The sequence below is a fragment of the Ixodes scapularis genome, unplaced genomic scaffold (genome assembly GCF_016920785.2).
Source record: "Ixodes scapularis isolate PalLabHiFi unplaced genomic scaffold, ASM1692078v2 PGA_scaffold0__279_contigs__length_252992795, whole genome shotgun sequence".
Taxonomy (NCBI): Eukaryota; Metazoa; Arthropoda; class Arachnida; order Ixodida; family Ixodidae; genus Ixodes; species Ixodes scapularis.
The window spans coordinates 34,170,820-34,190,501 of NW_024609835.1; the positions used below are offsets into that span (position 1 = coordinate 34,170,820).

The 19,682-nt window shown below is 46.7% G+C and overlaps 1 protein-coding gene and 4 non-coding genes across 5 annotated transcripts in view; 4 read left to right on the forward strand and 1 right to left on the reverse strand.

The window, feature by feature from the left end:
- LOC8037704 (proclotting enzyme-like) overlaps positions 1 to 19,682 on the reverse strand; it is a 101,917-nt gene that overhangs the window by 53,619 nt on the left and 28,616 nt on the right. The gene's annotated exons all lie outside the window — the stretch shown is intronic.
- Positions 967 to 1,039, forward strand: Trnav-cac. The gene has a single exon. It is a non-coding gene; the product is annotated as a tRNA-Val (tRNA).
- Trnav-cac lies at positions 1,284 to 1,356 on the forward strand. The gene has a single exon. It is a non-coding gene; the product is annotated as a tRNA-Val (tRNA).
- Trnav-cac lies at positions 16,597 to 16,669 on the forward strand. The gene has a single exon. It is a non-coding gene; the product is annotated as a tRNA-Val (tRNA).
- Trnav-cac lies at positions 16,750 to 16,822 on the forward strand. Its single transcript has one exon. It is a non-coding gene; the product is annotated as a tRNA-Val (tRNA).

Here is a 19,682-nt window from a genome sequence, read left to right on the forward strand (position 1 = left end):
ACTCGTGTTTGCATACTGTCCTTTGTATGATGCATGAGCACTTTGACCCCGGCTTTTCGTGCTATTTGCTTTTTGTAAAATCGTCGTTTTGATAGTGACGTCTCTAGTACTGATTTTGTCATACAACTATACTTTGGGTTTGTACCTAGTGTGATTACAAGATTTGAAATAGCCCCATTCCGCTAACACGCTTGAATTTTTCTATAGAGCTAGAAACCAACGAACTAGAAACGGCATTTTAGACAAATGATCCTTGATCCATAAGAAAACAAATTGGTGCTAAATATGATAAAAAACCATAAGAGTGGAGCTACGTTTCCAATTGAATTGAATGGACGACAAGATGTCAATATTTATGGCGCACGCGGTTCTCGAAGCATAGGAGCGGGACCTTGCAGCCGCGGGATACCTGAGAGCCGCACCCAGAGAGTCGCGGGCCCCATGCGACCCGCACACCTCATGTTTGGGATTCCTGTTTGAGGAGGTAAATCGCGTGGGGCGCTTGCGACCCACGCCGCACTGGATGTCGCTCGTTTTCATATGGTGCGTCGTGAGTCCCTAGTGGGTCACGGCAGGTCTACCTAGCACAGGTTATGGCTTATCGAATCCAATACAAAAGACTTTTGTATTGGAAGCGCGGGAGCGATATTTTTTCTCAAAGATATTGATCCCGCGCAACACAAGTGACTGATTATTTAATGCCACACAGATGGCATATGCTCCGTGATCCACGGAAAGGGTTAATAGATGCTTCTGCTGCAGATGTGCGAAATAAAGCAAACTGATAGAAAGCTATCACCGTTTCCACCTGTTTCCATGGTGTAGCGATTCTCACATGCGCCTCCCACGCGCAAGGCGGCACCCGGTTCGATCCCGGGCGGGGAGAAGCTTTCTTGCTGAACGCTGGCTTGTTGGCACCTAGTGATAGATACTGAAGCAGATTATTTAAATAGTCATTTAGCATCCGTTTCCGTGGTGTAGTGGTTATCACGTGCGCCTCACACGCGCAAGGTCTCCGGTTCGATTCCGGGTGGGAACAAGTTTTTTGCTGAACGCTGACTTGTTGCCACATAGTGCTACATACTGGATGTTGTTTAATTGCTTAAATTGTTTAAATAGTCACTTATCATTCGTTTCCGTGGTGTAGTGGTTATCACGAAAAAAAAAAAAAAAGGTGTAGTGGTAATCACGTGGATCCCAGGCGGGAACAAGTTTTTTGCTGAACGCTGACTTGTTGGCACCTACATACAGAAGTGACTTGTTTAAATAGGCAACTATCATCCGTTTCCGTGGTGTAGCGGTTATCACGTGCGCCTCACACGCGCAAGGTCCCCGGTTCGATCCCGGGCGGAAACAAAATTTTTGCACAAATTTTATTTGTTGGCAACTGTTGCCACCTGTTAACACAAACTCAGGAACATTTTTTTTTATTGACAATTCTTATGGTTTTTCGTGGTGCGACTTTCGGCCGCCGAAGCGTACGGACGTGCAATGTCTGGCTCCGAAGGAGCGGTGTCAGCGGCCCACGCCGGGGCCGCGGTATCAGGGCTAACGAGAACGGAGATCACCAAGTCATTCTGCCTGGTTGAAATGGCCCTCGATACAGGACCTATTGCTTGAAAAGTCGAGACGCGGAAATATCTTCTGCCAGGCAGAAGATTTTCTCTCTTTTCGTTATTTTCCTCCTCCCATTTCTCTCTCGCTATTTTACGTCCCTCTCCCATGCTAAGCGTTGAAGCTTGACCCGGCCAGCACGCAAGCTCAATATTTATTTATTTATTTATTATTTTTGTGCATCGTTTTTTTGGGTTCTTTTCTGACAAGCTCATGAGTACTTTCGGGGGAAGGTCCTTGAGCAGACAGTACGGTGAGAGCCCATCCCTGAGCAGACAGTACGGTGAGAGCTACGTGCTCGTTGGACCAGTCATCCATTCATGTGTGTGGCATTCAAAATGTCAAAAATTAAAATGATAAATTTTCAGAAGACCGAAAATTAGAAGATCGAAAACTTAAAACGCCATAAAAACAAAATCGCAGGAAAACCAGAACACCGAAATCAAAATGCCGAAAGTCCCTATTCATTACCTCACAACAATAATTTCCTAAGGGCTTTTTTTTTTTTTTTTATTTGCTTGCGTGCGTGCGTGCGGGCGCACACACACGCACACATTACACACACACGCGAGAACTTTTATTTTGGATACCTTGTCCGGCCGCAGATATCAGCAGATGCAGCACGTGTAAATACAAACCCAGAATGCTTCTTGGTGCTTCGGACTTTTCGGATATGGTTTATAATTGCGCTTCAGCGGGGCTTAGTTGTGCGGATGTGGAGGTTGTTTTTATTCGAAAAGCAGACGAAACGGGCGCTTAGTAATGAGAAAAGGCATGCGCAGCTAAACGAGATTAAGGAAATACGATATAATAACACGATAACTTGCGATTAAAGCCTAACTGAGAGGGCATTGGTTCAGCATTCCTGTAATCTCCACGCGTAGCGCTCCTGCTGACGACAGCTTTGATGGTAAATTTGTGTCCTTGATGCCCAATCAGCAAGATGACGTTCGCGAAAGATTAGAAACGCCGAATACAGTTTGCGAGATTGAAAAGGCCATTGATGTGCTAACCGCTGGCAAAACGCCCGGCCTGGACGGACTCAGTGCCAAATTCCACAAGGTGCTTAGGAGGGAGGCAGCTGACGCTTCGTATCAGGTTTTGACGGAGGCGCATTGTAAGCTTATGTTGCCGCCCTCCTTTTTGAGAACAGACCTATTCATTCCTTCACTGATTTATTCATTCATTCATTCGTTCATTCATTCCACCTTAAGGGCCCGCTAAGGGCATTACATAAAAGGGGGGGGGGGGGGGGGGGTAATCAGAATTTGAACAATATAAAGGCCAAAACACAAGCATGATACAATGGGGGAACTCAAAGAAATTATACATAATTGAAGATAATGACAAGAAAGGTGTAGTTTTACTGCGGAGAAGAAATCAGCAGGGTCCAAGATGGTGAAGATGGTGAAAACTGTTCCAGTCGCTGACGGCTTGAGGAATAGATGACCGATTGAAATCGTTAGAACAGCCAGAATTGCGTTTGATGGTGCAGACGTTGGTGAGGCGAGAAGATGTTCGGTCGGGGGGTAATAACAAAGTCCTCTTCAAGAGAAAAAGTGGCGGTTACGGAATGACGCTCGTTCATCGGGTCTCATTTTCATACCAATATTCCTGGAGGCGACGGGAGGGGAGGGCATAGACAGCGAGAGGAGCGGTGGCCATCGGTCTCACAAAACAACAGAGGATCACGCCACTTTTACGCGTTTATGCGCACACGTCCTTTCATCTCGAAGGCAAGGCTGTCTGTCCACTGCCCCTATTCCTTTATTTTGATTGGTTTAAACCTGTTATGCCATTTGGTGGTATAGGTTGGGAGTTACGAGTTTTTTTCTTTTATATTTTGCTCTCAATTAAACTTTGTCCACTGCCTCTCTTGCTGTTTGCGATGTACTCGGAGCCTTTTTGTTTAAAGCTGATTCCCAATGAAAATAGACATGGTCTTAGATTGGAGTCTTTTGCGAGATAAAAGTTCTTTCCTACGCGGACGACGTTGCAGATGTTTGTATCGATCAAGATAGCGTGCGTGGGCCCATGTTGCTTCTTCGTTTTGTAAGAATACGGGAAATGTTATATTTAACCTGGTGGAAATGTGCTGGATTATGGCACGGACTGCGCGCAAATGTGGATCATACTTGGGTTGCCATTCATTTACAGTAAATGAATTACTGTAATTTACCTTCTTTTTGGTGATTCGTAATTGTAATTAATTACTTTCGGCTAATAGAAATTTAATTGTAATTTAATTATGGTAGCTTCAGTAATTTTAAAATTTCAAGCCCAGCTACGACCACTCTTGCGAGACTTTCCGGCGGTGACGGAACCCCTCTGAAAGCCTCAGCGCTCGCACAAGCGGCCTAGCGCTCGGTGAAACACTCGCACACGCAGCGATGCACGCACACGCGCGCCCAACAAAGATAGAGTCCCGTTGTGTGCTGTTTTGTTGCTTACGCTGAGGGCTGAGAGACAGTCCTTTTTGGAGCCTACCCCAAAGACGCCGTGTGGCGCCATCTGCGGTGAGTAGAAAACAGTGGCGTAAACATGCAAAAATATTGAAAGAATACAAAAATCGAGCTTCAGCTTTTTTTTAAATTTAGTTATTTAGGACATTTTGCAGGCCAGAGACTGGCCCAAGCAAGAGTGGAAATCCTCAAGTAAAATACAAGTGAGCGCTTTTTAAATAAAAAACGAAACACATGGACACACATGACATCACAAAGATCGGTAGCCTCAAAAACGCTAGAGACGTTCCCACTCGTGCAGCAGGCACAAAGCTGGCAGTGGCGGAACGCGATGATAACCTAATCATCCGCGTTTTGCCACTGATAGCTTTGTGTCCGCTGCACGATTGGTAACTTTGGTGCGTTCATAAGTTTCCCAGGAGCTTCAAGTCGTTCTACAATTGATTGATATAGTGGTTTTCCATTATGCTCGGCATGTTTCTAATTGAACCCATACGGTTATTTTTATTAATTAAAAAGTTGATTAAGTAAGTTTAGTTGATTCTCCGACTTATCGCAAAGATTAGCCACCGACATAATGTCCCCCTTGGCCCTATAACTCACCTGGAGAAACCGTATTAGTGCATCTTTTACGAATGTTTTGTAATAAATCTGGTCGAATTAAAATGAAACACCCGACATATACTATCTATCTATATCTATATATATATATCCCTATCTGTGATGCTACATGTCGAGGAGCCCCACGACGTATGAATGATAAAGTGAGGCTTTGCTGCGCAGGGCGACTCCGGCAGTCCGCTGATGATCCGCGACCGGGATCGCCACTGGCTGGTCGTGGGCGTCGTCTCCTTCGGCAGCCGCTGCGCCGCCGCCGGATTCCCTGGCGTCTACACGAGGGTCGGCGAGTACCTCGACTGGATCCACACCAACAGCCGCTTATGACGGCAGCAGGGCCGGACCTAGGACCCAGGGATCCAAGATCTCAGCCCGGGAACACGTGCTCTGCCGGAAGCATGGAGCGTGCTCGGACTCGCCCCGTTCCCGTCATCGGAGCAAGCAAGAGCTGTCACGGAGAGAGTCGAACCGGCACCACGCTCAGCACAATGCCCGTGCCCGTTGTCTTTAGAATATAGAAGATCGCCATGTCTGACTTGACGCGTCTGACAAATAGCTTCTATTGGACAAGAAAGAAAAGAAATGTCCAGGAGCGGAGATCTATCCCCCGGGAAATTTTTGTGATGTTTCACACTATCAAATCACGCATAAATACAAAATAATAATAAAAAAACACGCAGGACGCGACCAGTTTTGAGCATCTCACTCTCGCTCCACAGTTGATGAGATGGCAGCATGTACCGATATGCATATACCGAGAAGGAATCTTGGAGCAACCTTGATACGTGAACGGAATAAGCCACTTTCTAGGTTTCTTAAATTGTCAGGTAATATACAGGGAGTTCCCCAGAAAAAAAAAAAAAAAAAGCGTTCTTTGGCCCGGGTAAATAAACTATGCATCGCAGAAATCTCAAACTCTGTGAGAATGTGACGCTAGTGGTTGGGATAGAACGGGGAAGTTTCAAAAGGTGACGTTAGCTGGATCAGAAATTTATTGAGAAAGACGAAATTTTTCAATGAGCCGACGCCCACCTCAGTAAGAACTGCAACTGTGGATGCTGGCGTGATTTATTCAGTGAAAAACACTTGTCAACAAGAAAGAAAATATTTTTGTTTGCTTATAACACATTTTTGCCCACTAAAATAGATGCCACATCTGCCTAGAGTGTAGTATCTTGCTTTTGACGATATTAGGCTGAGGTGGACGTTGGCTCACAGAGAAACTTCGTTCTTCTCAATCATCCTTTGAGTCAGGTAACGTCATGCACTAAAACATTCGCGTTCTATTCCAATCGCTAGAGTGAGATTCACACAAAGTTTGAGCCTTTCTGCGATGCATAACTTATTTACATGCGCCGGAAACCGTGGTTCCCTTTTCTCGGGATCTCTTATTAAAGAAATGTTCGGATGTCTGCTTTGCCATAGTACACACCTAGAATCAGTCGCTAAAATTTAAAAAAAAGTGACGTTGAAAAAAAAAAAAACACAAAAAAACATTTGGATCTAAAATTGTTTTCGGAGTTGCTACAGTGAGCATGCCTGATGTTTTAACTGCGGGGTACCCAATTTCAGAGCTCTAGAGATAACTCTGTTGGTGCACTTTCCCGCAAAGCAGGCGGGCGGCCCGGGTAACTGCTAACAAAGGAAGGACCCCAGCGAATGACGCAGCCCGGAATACGATAAGACCCGATCGAGTCAATCTGGACCGGGTAGATTAAGCCTGAGGTGTCACTCGCTCTTTGACCCTGCACACATCCCAGTTTTAAAGGCTGCCGTACCAACCTCGGTTTTCTGCAGGGAAGATAATCCTCTTAGCGCTCCCCTCTCCTAATCTGGGAGGGAAGTCAAGTTGGGGCAAGGTAAAATGTGGAGAGGATATCGGAAAGAAGGAAGCGGGTAAAAGTGGAAAGCGTGGAGTGTACGTCGGCCTAAGTTCTAATCATAGTATCAGCTTCGTTGTGCACAATGATTGGATAACCTGCGTGCTCTACAAAAAAAGTAACCCACATGCTTCGTAGGCTTATACTATCGAGTGGCATCCTGTGTGTGTTCTTTGGGGGAATGGACGTCTGGTCGGTTTTCAAGGTCTTGGGAGAGTGAGATACGGCCTTCTACGTAGAAGGCGCTGGCTGATTCGGCTCTCGCGCTCAGGACGCTGCCACCTGACATTGGGGCTTCGCGTCATGGGCTTCTGAAACTGGGGCTGCTGAAAGCGGGCGAAAAGGCCGGGGCGTTTGCCGGGGGACAGTTGACACAGGGCTTTTGACATTGGCTGTTTTCGAGCACCACCCGGTTGCGAGTGCTAATTTTCACAACCAAATTCGTGTTGAGCGTTTGCCTGATGTCGATCTGATGGCAAAGATATACACGTGTTAGAAGGAGTCGAGCGAAAGCAATCAAAAACTCGACAAACGGCGTTCGCACTTGCGAGATCGAAAGTCTACAGTCTGGACTCCCGACCCAAGTATCTCAACGTGCTGCCAAGAAGTATACTAGTAGTTTCTCAATAAACAATGTACTAATGTTTGCTCGTAGCTGGTGAGATAGATTAAGATGCTCTAGTTTTTGTTACGAAGATCTGGAATTGGCCGAAGTGGCCTTTCGAAACTCTTCAAGGCACGGTATAGTCGTTGCGATCTAATTTCTAACTGACAGATCTGATCTATTTATGCGTGTCATTTTGACAGCCACGAAATTATACGAAACCATTTGAACCGCACTGTAATTTCTTTTTTTTATGTTGCATTAAGTTTTTGTATGTTTAATCATTTTGTGGAGTTCCGATTCAACTGCAGCATTAAACAACAACTATGTTGATTCGGAACCTCCAGTGTTTGATGCAATTTGCTCAAGTCACTTATGTGCTCTGAAAGATGTATCAAAGAAATGTGATTTCCCTGTCTAAGCTAGAGTTGAGGTAATACCAGAAAAGAGCGGATACTGGTCCACGTTCTAATCGCTCCTTACCGAACTGCTTGCTGCAACGTGCGGTTTAACCCTTTCCAGTTGGCAAAACTCTGGCATATTACTCGTGCCATCTGTCGTACCTTCAAATATCTTCGCCAAGAACCACGTACGCTGTGTGACACAGTTAGCACGAAAACAACATCTGCAATTTTCACATTGTTTTCTCAGCTAATAAATTAACGACCTCTAAAGCTTCCCGCGTAAGCTGTTGCCCTGAATGAGCTCTTAGTGGAAAACAGCGGGACTGGGAGGACGACAAAGAAGAGAGATACAGGGGACAAGCGCGACGAACTCCTACCGAGTCCCCCAAATGTCCATCCTAAATGAGCTTTTTCAGCAAATTATCTGTATAGCTTTAGTTACAGCCTTTCAATCCTAAAAGAAAAAAAAAAGCGATTGCTTGTTCGTGCTAATCGTGTCGCCATCTGTACGATGACCAAAGTTATCCACAGAAAAACCGCCTGCGCTTTATAATACTGGACGTACCAACAAAGAGTTTGCGACTACGTGAGTCTCTACACCATTCAGGGATGTATGGTATACATACACGGCAAATAAAGTTATTATTTCAAGAAACAGTCTGGAAAACATGGATTGGACGTACATTATGCTGGTACACCGTGTTCAACTCACTACCTTGGGGATTGAGTTGAACTCTGAATGAAAAATTGTAAGCTCACTCTATGTAAGTGACGGTGTGAATATGCAGAAAAAATTGCATAGCTCTTAAATTGTCCAAACAATTAGCGTACCAAAATGATCCATCCCAAAATACGCATTAAAAGCAAGAAAAAAAAAATATATAGAAAAAAAAAAAAAGAGACGGTGCTTCAAACTTCGTGAGAAACCGCTTACTTTGAAAGGAATTTGGCGGAACGCTGCTCTGTATTGCAATTGCGAGAGGAAGCACATTTTGAGCAATATTCGTAGGTCGTCTTGTATTGTGCGGCTCTGAGCGTGGTGAGGCGCTCGCACAGCATTTTAACCCTTTGTGAGAAGACAACAGCAACACAGAAGGCTCATATATTTGCTTGATATTCCCGTTATTGTACCCGGAATGCATTCGAAACAGAAATGGAATTTATTGACAAGCGATTGACGCGCATCTCAGATTGCAGGTCATCGGCACAGGGGATGAAAACACAGAAATCGTGCAAAATAACAAAAGTTAAACAAAACAATATGTACGACAGTCGAGGTGCTGAAGCTATGTAACACTTATTCGCAACTCACGACCTATAGGGGGCGCACTGGTGTCTATCAAAATGGCTGTCATCCGCACTGTTAGCAAAAATAACACGCCCAGACGTGTAAAACGTTGTCCCATAGCGGACACGTCAAAACGTGTTCGTTTTACACGCAGCCATGTGTGTTATTTGTTTACACATGAGGTGCCGTGTAAACTTAACACGATACACCGTGTTTTTCTTCCGCTAAACACGGCTGAGCGTGTTGGCTGAGCGTGCTCCTCATAAAACATGGCGGCCAGTAGCCGAGAACAGGCGAGACGAGCCCAGCGAGCCGCGCGCCTAGCTTGCAGTCGAATTGAGAGCACACAGGACGCGTTTGTTTTCGTTCGATGTCTTTTATACACAGTAAACAGACTCCAAGCGGCGGACGTAGCTACGTTCAAAGGTACGTACGTGCTTCGTCGACCGTCGGCGGCGTCGGTAGCTATGACGCAGTGCGGCAGTGCGACGGAGCCGCTAGAGTCCAGGGGTGGCCAGGCTGGCCTGGCCTAAGAGCCGCAAACAAAACCGCGGAACTTCCAAGAGCCGCGGGAGGGGGGAGGGGGGGGGGGGTGCAAACTTGACATTTGTTTAGAGTTTGCCTGCGCGTATGGGGGCACAAGGATGTAGGACTGTACGTATGGGAGTACAAGGCTGCCGAACTGCAAGCAGCAGTGTGCTTTATTTTGCAATCTTTTTTTTTTTCCTGGGGAAACGCGGAAAGTGGCGAAAGGGGGGGGGGGGGGGGGGGGTCCCCTTACGAGGGATCCGCGAGCCGCACTTGGACCAGCAAAGAGCCGCGGTTTGGCCACCCCTGCGCTAGACAGAAGAACGAGTGCCGAACTTACATGAACAAATAAGTCAAGCGAACTATTTTGAATGGGGCGGTAACTTGCGCCACCTAGCGAGATTTCTAGCAGTCTATAGAAAAAAAAAAGAACGAGTTTGTTAATTCGCAACGACCGATCACGAGTAGACAGCAACCCAACATACATCGCAGACAACACGAATACCACACATTACACAGCAACGACGTAGAGATAGACACAACATCCAACACTGCGCCCGACAATTCCTACTCAACGTGCTTTCTTCTCCACGGCGTATATAAGCTTGACATGTGCAGGTGAGCTCTTTAGTCGCTGACCGTTACAGATTTACAGAAGAAGACACAAATCACGGCGCTATGGACAGCCGTATGTAAGAACTGTTTGCATTTAAAAAGTGTGGAGGCAAAATCTATAATGTTAGTCGGTTGCCGAAAATAACGATGTACTAACAATGAATCTTAGACCGGTCGTGAAGAAGTTCAAATTTTTGTTTTTTTCATGCTGGACCAGTATTATGAGCAGTCCGACTAGCTTGAATCAGATTAAAAAAAATATATTGGGATTTTATCATTATGTAATTAATAATAAATGGAAATGATCCTTGCGCAAAGCATTTTTTAAATATTCTTTTGAAGGACATCCGCTCAACACTTCAGTTCCGCTAGTTGCAGTACGGGAGCAGACACAGTGAAACTGTGGGAGAAGACGCCTTCACTTTTGGGGCGTTTTGATGCAGTTTGTTGTCGTATGTCGTGTCGGTGTTGAGTGGAGCGGTGGGGCTGGAGAGTTTGTGACCGGTGTTATTCGTGATCACTGGTGTAACGCTAATGCGTTTTTTTTTATACCGTTATCTTTTCGAATTTTGAATATTCACGGGCCCTGGCACTGCATTATGCTGAATCGCGAACTCCTTCTCTGTTGACGTCGTTTGCCTGGTACCACTCGTGAATACTGCAAGCGTTTAAACAGTGTGCACCGTCTCGCATACATCCCCGGTGACGTACTCGATCTGTTGAAACTTGTTGCTTCGTAATTTTGGACTACGCAAGGCAGCTATCTCGCTGCTCTGGTTTCGGTTATAAGAGCAAGGCAAAACGCTCGTAGTTCCCGCCCTCAGTACACTTTGGACATCTTCTACACTTTGACACCGGATAACTGGATGAACGAGGATTTACATTTGCCTAAGAGGTCACTCTCGCCGCTTCCTCACCTTTGACCAGCAGGATCAGCTGGCGACAAGCCGAGGATGAAAGGCTTGAGCATCAACAGCCCAAGTGCACTCGGTGCTGATGCGGGCGATGCGGGTTTCTGACTTTCTGTCAACCGGTAGGCCACCACAAACCGTGACCGTTCCAGCTCTTCGTCATGACACGGTGTTGCAGAGAGCAGAGTAAAATACAACACACGGACCACCGAAGCAAACGCAGTTATCGTAAATCTTGGCTTGTGATTGCGCCTTTGTAGATCATATTCGTTTTGCTGGAGAGACACAAACGACGGGCAAAAAAAAATCGCTTGCATATTCCACATATTTCGCAAAAGCGTACCCTGTCACCTTGCGAAAAGCGCAAAACACGGAGTCCGCACCGTCCTGACTTCCCTTGTCTTTTACCTGCTTTAGAGCAGTTTATACCTGCTAGTAGGAATACCTACTGAAACTGAAACTAGGTGCAGTGCCAGAGAGAAAAGGGACAAAGTTGGGAAAGCTTGCTCGCTCTCCCAAATTTCTCAACTCTCAAGTGACTGTACAGTAATAAACGCACCAACGCCTCTCTCCAAAAGAAAGAAAAAGCACCATGTTCACTACGTAAAAAATGGTCTCAGTTCATGCATCTGTGGGCAGGTAGGAAATGTTGCCCTAATTTATTCACACCGCATGATGAGCGCCAGAAACTCGCACGAGATTTACAGGAAAATATCGGTGGTGACTTAAGTTTCCCTGAAATTCTGTATAACCGGTCGTTTGCAGGACCGAATCATCTACTCGAGCGGTGTGCATTGCTGTGCAAACACGTCGCTGTGAAAACGCAGTCCAACACGAAGCATAAAAGCGGCAGATTTAGGACAACAATCCGGAGTCTATTGTTCAATTTAAACGACGTAATTCTGTTGAAAACGCCCGCAGCTTTTTACTTACGGTATGCGTCGGGATACTTCCACATTTTAAAATGGAACGAAGTAAGATTTACTTTTAAAGACGCTCTTCGCGTCCTCCCCGACCAGCTGAACTAGATCAGCTGACGATGACGGGACTGAACCCGTAGAATTTCAACCCCACAACAACCAACTGGCGCTCCGTGTAAGTGTGGCTTTCTACCTCCGATCACCGCACCACATACCACGAACGTTTCAGCTCTTTGTCGCTTCGCCGTGTTGCATCAAACAGAACGAGATCGCCGAAGTCAACGCAGCGCTGTCCTGAACCTTGGCTTCTGGTTGCACACTCGTGGACCCTTCGCTTTCCAAGCACACGCGACGATTACGAATGATACTTTCCGTCTTCCGGGAACATTACAGGGGCACTTCTCCGGTCACGTCTTCGCTGCATGTGCTCGCAAACCGAGCAGCTTCTCCCTTTCCCGTCCAAACAAAACAGTACCTGCGCCATGTTAAACGTGCGTTGTTGTTAGACCATCCAAAACAATACCGGCTCTACCTTCCAGCGTACATCGGCGTTGCGTCGTGGCCAGATTTTCTCAGTCAGCTCTAACTTAAAAATGACCTACAGATGCAGCAACACTGGCCACCACGGAGCGCCGTAAATTCTGAGGACGGTGCATCGGAAGCGGCGGCACCTTCGTTTGCAGTTGAAGGGTTGAAGCCAAAACGAAACCAACTCCAATGTCAGGTGTTCAGATCGAAGGTATGCTTTTTGTATCCATTGTAACTGTTTCGAACGAGCAATTAGACCCCAAACTTTATTTGTGGTGTGTAAGAAACAATTATCAAGACCCCTAAAATAAATACAAACATGGCGACATAAAGGAAGCCGCATTGCCATCGACCAGAATTAATAGGGAGTTTTAGAATAGCGCACGCTAAAGCTTTGCGTACGCAAAGAATAGCGTCGTCGCCACTGCGCATGCTTCAAACGCAAACCAGGTTTTGCGCTTTGCGTGCGTACTTTTAGCGTGCGCTATTTCTCGGAAATAGCGTGCGTACGCAAAGAGTCTTTGCGCTTCTCCAAGGAGGATTCGTGATGAGAAGTTGGCTAAAGCCCTATAGCCAAGACGAGCAGAGGTAAAAAAAAAAATGGCGGCTTCCAGGGTGCGACGTCGGCGGCACCCTTGCGACTGCGATTTTCAATACGGGACGACATTGTACTTGGTTTGGCAGCGATCACCCGCAACTTCATGCTTGTCAACCATTTCGTCGTTTACCCTGAGACTGGGGGGTTTTTTTGAAGAGCAGAAGAAACAGAAAAAACAGACAGGACAGGTGCTTGAGACCTGTCTGTTTTTTCTGTTTCTTCTGCTCTTCAAAAAACCCCCCCAGTCTCAGGGTAAACGACGAAATGGTTGACTTCCACCAGCTAGCCTGTACTTTGACTCTTTTCATGCTTGTGACGCGCGAACATTTCTCGGTGAAGGTACGATGTGCGAAGGTCAGTACACGAGACCTCTCTTGCCGAGGCGACCCAAGCGGACACGACCGGTCAACCGCTCGCGTCGTATTCTCAGGTTTAAACAAATCTAAAATAATACTCTGGACCAAAAAACTTGCTTTTTAGTAAAGTTGCAGCATTTCGTGCATGAAATAAAAATCATGACTGTATCTTGGTGGCGTCGCAAGCGCGAGATGCTTGACTTTTGCTTCGCGACGGAGAAGCGCTATTCTAAAACCCTCTCGCGTCGCGTGCGCTAATACAAGCGCTAAATTTACCGCTGGCGTGCGCTAAAATTGCGTACGTTATTCTAAAACTCCCTAATGGCAGCATGCACGGTAAGCACGGTAAGCACGTTGTTCGCCCTGTCTCGCGACATGTCGTAATTGCTTTTGGTGCATATCTGTCTCCGAGACATGTTTCTTTCCGCGGAATTCGTCTCCACGGTCCTTTCTAGGTGTGTCCCCAAGCATTCCGGTGCTTCGATAGCCGGCAATGCTGCGATCATCGCCGGCGGTGATGCGTGCTTTCGTGGTCGGCTACACTGTTATGCGTGTATGACCGAACCAGAACACGTTTTTTACAACCTCGCGTGATTTTTCAACGAGTTATCCGTTATTCAACGTGAACATTTATGGTAATTTTTGTAAATAGCGTGTTTTTCACCGCATATATTCACTAAGTACACGGGATTTGCTAACAGTGTGGATAATCGTCGTAGAACAGAAGTACGAGGCTGGGTCAGCGACGCGTAAGTAATTCTAGTTTTGCTATATACGAAAAGAATTAGGGCCTTACTTCATTTTTTCACGTCAGGAAGGTGTAGGCAAGCGCCGTTATTGTTAAGCTTATCATCCGGGAGCTAGAGAGTGTGATTCTCACACCGCGGGACCACCAACGCTGAAAGTTGCGAATATACGAAATGCTTAAATGGCCGTATTCGTTGCCCAACGCAGAATTACGCAGTTCACTCCCGGGGTGTGGCAATAACTATTAAAAAAAGTGACTTCATTCTTCTTCTTTGTTCAGGTTAGAGCCTCAGTGAACAATAAGTGCAGGCGATAACGTTGACGGCACTGACTTCGAGTGAATCCAGTGAAAAGGAACAAAGAAGGAAGGGAATGGTAGCCCTTTGCCACTAAATTGAAAACGCCTTCCTCTCTCCCTGACTCCTCCCGATTCTGACTTATTCCCGATGAACAATTTACAACTATAAAATCCTTAAACAACCGACCATAGTAACAGTTAGGGTTCTATTGCGGCACGGAATGACCTGTATAAAAGACGAGCGAAGTTGGCTTGTTATACGCGCCCAAGGGTGGAACTATTTGATCTCAAACGAATAAAGATGTTCAAAACAAGGAGAGCTGTAGATGCTTCCAAGGGAGAGATAGAATGCCGACGTTACTTCCCAATGGAAAGTAAGCCGCAGCGCCCCATGGGGCCGAGCCCACGCTGCTTCTCAGATTCTAAAATACGGGTGCTATACTTTGGACTATAGTCATTCTAGCCAATCCAACACTGTGAACTTATCACGTGACTAAAGCACTCCGCACATTTCCGAACCCCTTCTGAAGGTCACGTGACACTCCCAAGGCATCGAATTGGCTTCGATAATTCGTAGCGTGGTCTTCCGCCCATCGTAAGGTGAGGCGGAGCGTAGGGGGGGTTAAGCCTTTACCGCCACGATGCGCACCCTCGGTAAGTTCCGACTCCCTGGCGCAGTCGTTCCTCGACCACCGGTAATCTCCAGTGAGCAATCAAAGCACAGCGAGGTCTTTATAATACAAGAAAAAGCACTAAAACTGCGCCTCCCATCCCAGAGGAAAAAAAATAAATAAAAGGCCAAAAAAAAAAGAAAGGCTATAATGTTTGCAGCGGCTTGCTCGGAGATAAAGCCAGTTACTGCCTAAAGGCCACACCTGCCTAAAAGTCCCAGTTAGTTGCAAATATACGTACACTCAACTCTCTAACATCACGCCATTGTGGTGGCGCTGCTGTCGCCATTGCGCATGCGCAGACGCTTGATCTCGCGCGAATCTGTTTTCTGCGTACGCGCAGCACCCACTCCTGGTGTGGGTGAACGTGGGCTTGTTTCTTAACAGCGTGTTGGTGCGACCAGAGACCATCAGTCACGGCTTGTGGTTGGGGCGCCGTGGGACCCGGGAAGGCAGGGAGCCAGCCTTTGGGGGGGGGGGGGGGGGGGGGGGGGGGGGGGGAAGCGCTTTATCTGAGCTCCAAGTGTTGCTTGAACCAGCTCCAGCCCAGAACTGCCCGTCTCGTCGATTCTTCCTTCCGTCGTCACGTCGCCTTTCCTCGACGCGCCGATCAGTGCACACCACGGGTAACAAAAAATATAACAATCGCGCAACCCGATAACCCGTCGGCGACGGCGCTGAATCTGCTGCCTCATGCATGCCACATGCATGACACGCCCCCCCCCCCCCCCCCTTTTTTTTTTCTTTTCCAATTAAAAGAAAATGAATTTGTGTATCCCTTTACACTCTTAGCATTTATAACAACAAGCGAACTGCGCGCACATTCCCGTTCATTCGGCGTGAATGATCACAAGAAAGACTGACATACTTACTGCTTAAGAACGCCTAAAGTATCTTAACCACAAACAAAACTCTACCCCACTACAGCCTTGACAACGCATCAGCAGGTATGTTTCTCGTCCCTTTCACATATCGTACATTCAAGTTAAATTTTTGCAACGCAAGCGCCCAACGAGTCAGCCTCGCACTATTTGGTGCTGCTGACGCCAAATACTGCAAAGGGTTATGATCGGTGCGAATTTGGGCGCCGTGGGACCCGGGAAGGCAGGGAGCCAACCATCGAACACGTTTTTCTGGAATGCTGGGATGGCGTCTTTCTCTGCGACGTTCTTCAACCGACCCTGAAGAAAGATTTACCTCTGGACGTGCACGGGATCAGGTACCTCCCCATCGAAAATGAGGCCGGTGTGCCGTTTGATACGATGACGTTACTGGGCCTGCACAGCATTTGGAGGTCTCGGATGGCTGTGCGCCACGCAGATGTTGACGCCTGCGAGGCGCAGGAATATTTCCGGGAGAGTATTGCATCTTTGCTCGAGGTGTATAAGGCACAGAAAAGCCTGCCCGAGTGGATTCCACGTGTGGAACCTCTTTTAAGCATGAAAAGGTTTTGATCTAGCACTACTAGCCCAGGCCGGGCTGGTGTTTTAATGACTGTCGTTGTTTGTATTCTCAGTGTTGTGTGTCTCAATACGGCAATAAAGAAAAAAAAAAGTTTCCGTGGTGTAGTAGTTATCACGTGCGCCTCACACGCGCAAGGTCCCCGGTTCGATCTCGGGCGGGAACAAGTTTTTTTGCTGAACGCCGACTTGTTGGCACCTAGTGCTACATACTGAAGTGATTTGTTTAAATAGGTATCTACCATCCGTTTCCGTGGTGTAGCGGTTATCACGTGCGCCTCACACGCGCAAGGTCCCCGGTTCGATCCCGGGCGGGAACAAAACTTTTGCAGAAATGTTATTTGTTGGCAACCATTGCCATTTGTTAACACGAACTTAGGAACATTTTTTTTAATTGACAATTCTTATGCTTTTTTGTGGTGTGACTTTCGGCCGTCGAAGCGTACTGACGTGCAATGTCTGGCTCCGAAGGAGCGGTGTCAGCGGCCCTCGCCGGGGCCGCGGTATCAGGGCTAACGAGAACGGAGATCACCAAGTCATTTTGCCTGGTTGAAATGGCCCTCGATACAGGACCTATTGTTTTAAAAGCCGAGACGCGGAAATATCTTCTGCCAGGTAGAAGATTTTCTCTCTTTTCGTTATTTTCCTCCTCCCATTTCTCTCTTGCTATTTTACGTCCCTCTCGCATGCTAAGCGTTGAAGCGGCTTTTAACGCCGAAGGGGCTTTTGTCATTCGCTTGACCCGGCCAGCACGCAAGCTCAATATTTATTTATTTATTTATTATTTTTGTGGATCGTTTTCTTTGGGTTCTTTCCTGACAAGCTCACGAGTACTTTGGGAGGAAGGACTCCGTTCATCCCTGAGCAGACAGTACGGTAGAAGCTACATGCTCGTTGGACCAGTCATGCATTTATGTGTGTGGCATTCAAAATGCCGAAAATAAAATGACAAATTGTCAAACGATCGAAAATTAGAAGATCGAAAACTTAAAACGCCATGAAAACAAAACGCAGGAAAACTAAACCACCGAAATCAAAATGCCGAAAATCACTATTAATTACCTCACGGCAATAATTTTCTAAGGGCTTTTCTTTTCTTCGCGTGCGTGCGTGCGTGCGTGCACGCGCGCGCGCACACACACACACACACACGCACGTGGACACACACACAGACACACACACACACACATATCACTATTAATTACCTTACGGCAATAATTTTCTAAGGGATTTTTTTTTTCTCGGGACCTTCCGGATATGGTTTATAATTGCGCTTCAGCGTGGCTTAGTTGTGCTGTTGTGGAGGTTGTTTCTATTCGAAAAGCCGACGAAACGGGCGCTTAGAAATGAGAAAAGGCCTGCGCAGCCGAACGAGATTAAAGAAATACGATATAATAACACAATAACTTGCGATTAAGGCCTAACTGAGGGGGCATTTGTTGAGCGTTCCTGTAATCTCCATGCGTAGCGCTCCTGCTGACGACAGCTTTGACGGTAAATTTTTGTCCTTGATGCCCAATCAGCAAGATGACGTTCGCGAAAGATTAGAAACGCCGAATACAGTTTGCGAGATTGAAAAGACCATCGATCTGCTAACCGCTGGCAAAACGCCCGGCCTGGACGGACTCGGTGCCAAATTCCATTAGGTGCTTAGAAGGGAGGCAGCTGACGCTTCGTATCAGGTTTTGACGGAGGCGCATTGTAAGCGTATGTTGCTGCCCTCCTTTTTGAGAACAGATTTATTCATTCATTCATTCATTCATTCATTAATTCGTTCATTCATTCCACATTAAGGGCCCGTTTAGGGCATTACATAAAGGGGGGGGGGGGGCGTAATCAGAATTTGAACAATAGAAAGGCCAAAACACAAGCATGGTACAATGGGGGAACTCGAAAAAATTATACAAAATTGAAGATAATGACAAGAAAGGTGTAGTTTTACTGCAGAGAAGAAATCAGCAGGGTCCAAGATGGTGAAGATGGTGAAAACTGTTCCAGTCGCTGACGGCTTGAGGAGTAGATGACCGATTGAAATCGTTAGAACAGCCAGAATTGCGTTTGATGGTGCAGACGTTGGTGAGGCGAGAAGATGTTCGGTCGGGGGGTAATAACAAAGTCCTCTTCAAGAGAAAAAGTGGCGGTTACGGAATGACGCTCGTTCATCGGGTCTCACTTTCATCCCAATATTCCTGGAGGCGAGGGGAGGGGAGGGCATAGACAGCGAGAGAAGCGGTGGCCATCGGTCTCACAAAACAACAGAGGATCACGCCACTTTTACGCGTTTACGCGCACACGTCCTTTCATCTCGAAGGCAAGGCTGTCCGTCCACTGCCCGTATTCCTTTATTTTGATTGGTTTAAACCTGTTATGCCATATGGTGGTATAGGTTGGGAGTTACAAGTTTATTTCTTTTATATTTTGCTCTCAATTAAACTTTGTCCACTGCCTCTCTTGCTGTTTGCGATGTACTCGGAGCCTTTTTGTTTAAGAGGGGGCGCACCCCAGAGCCCCATAGAGAATACATGAGGTTTTTCACCAACTTAGAAAAATTCTTACATAATAACGGCTGCGCGGATCTTCTTGAAAATTTCGGCTTTATAGACATTGAGTCATTATCGAGACATTAAGCGCAACAAATGTTTTATTGTAAATTTAATTATATTCTTAAAAAAATCATTAAAATGGTCAAAATCGGCTAATTCGGCACTCTTGCGTTTGGAGCGAATTTACAAAATTATCTAAATGCAAACATAAAAAGTGTTGCGCTTAATGTCTTCTAAATTTATTACGGAATCGAATAATATCCAAATTATTCCTGTAAGTTGAACTGTTCCGTAACCAAGGTGTCGGTGCTTGTTTTCGTTGTTTTTAAGGTACCTCTCTCTCCCGTGCGGTAGCGCTCGCTGTCCACGAAATGCGAAATCGTCCGTTCGGAGATCGGCCGGATCGGCACAGTGCAAGGTGTTCTTCCGCGGCCGTATTCCGCGCCCGTATTCTGTTTCATTCTGCACGCCGAGGCGTCAGTGTGCGTGTCTCGCCTTCCTGGTTCTCGGCGGCGGTGGGTAGGTCTCCGTGTTTTAGCACGTGGCAAATTCACCTTGGAGCTATGGGTCGAAGACAACCAACCTGTGGCAAGCGGACCGCGAGGTGTTCCACAACCTCGCGGTCCGTCAACACGTT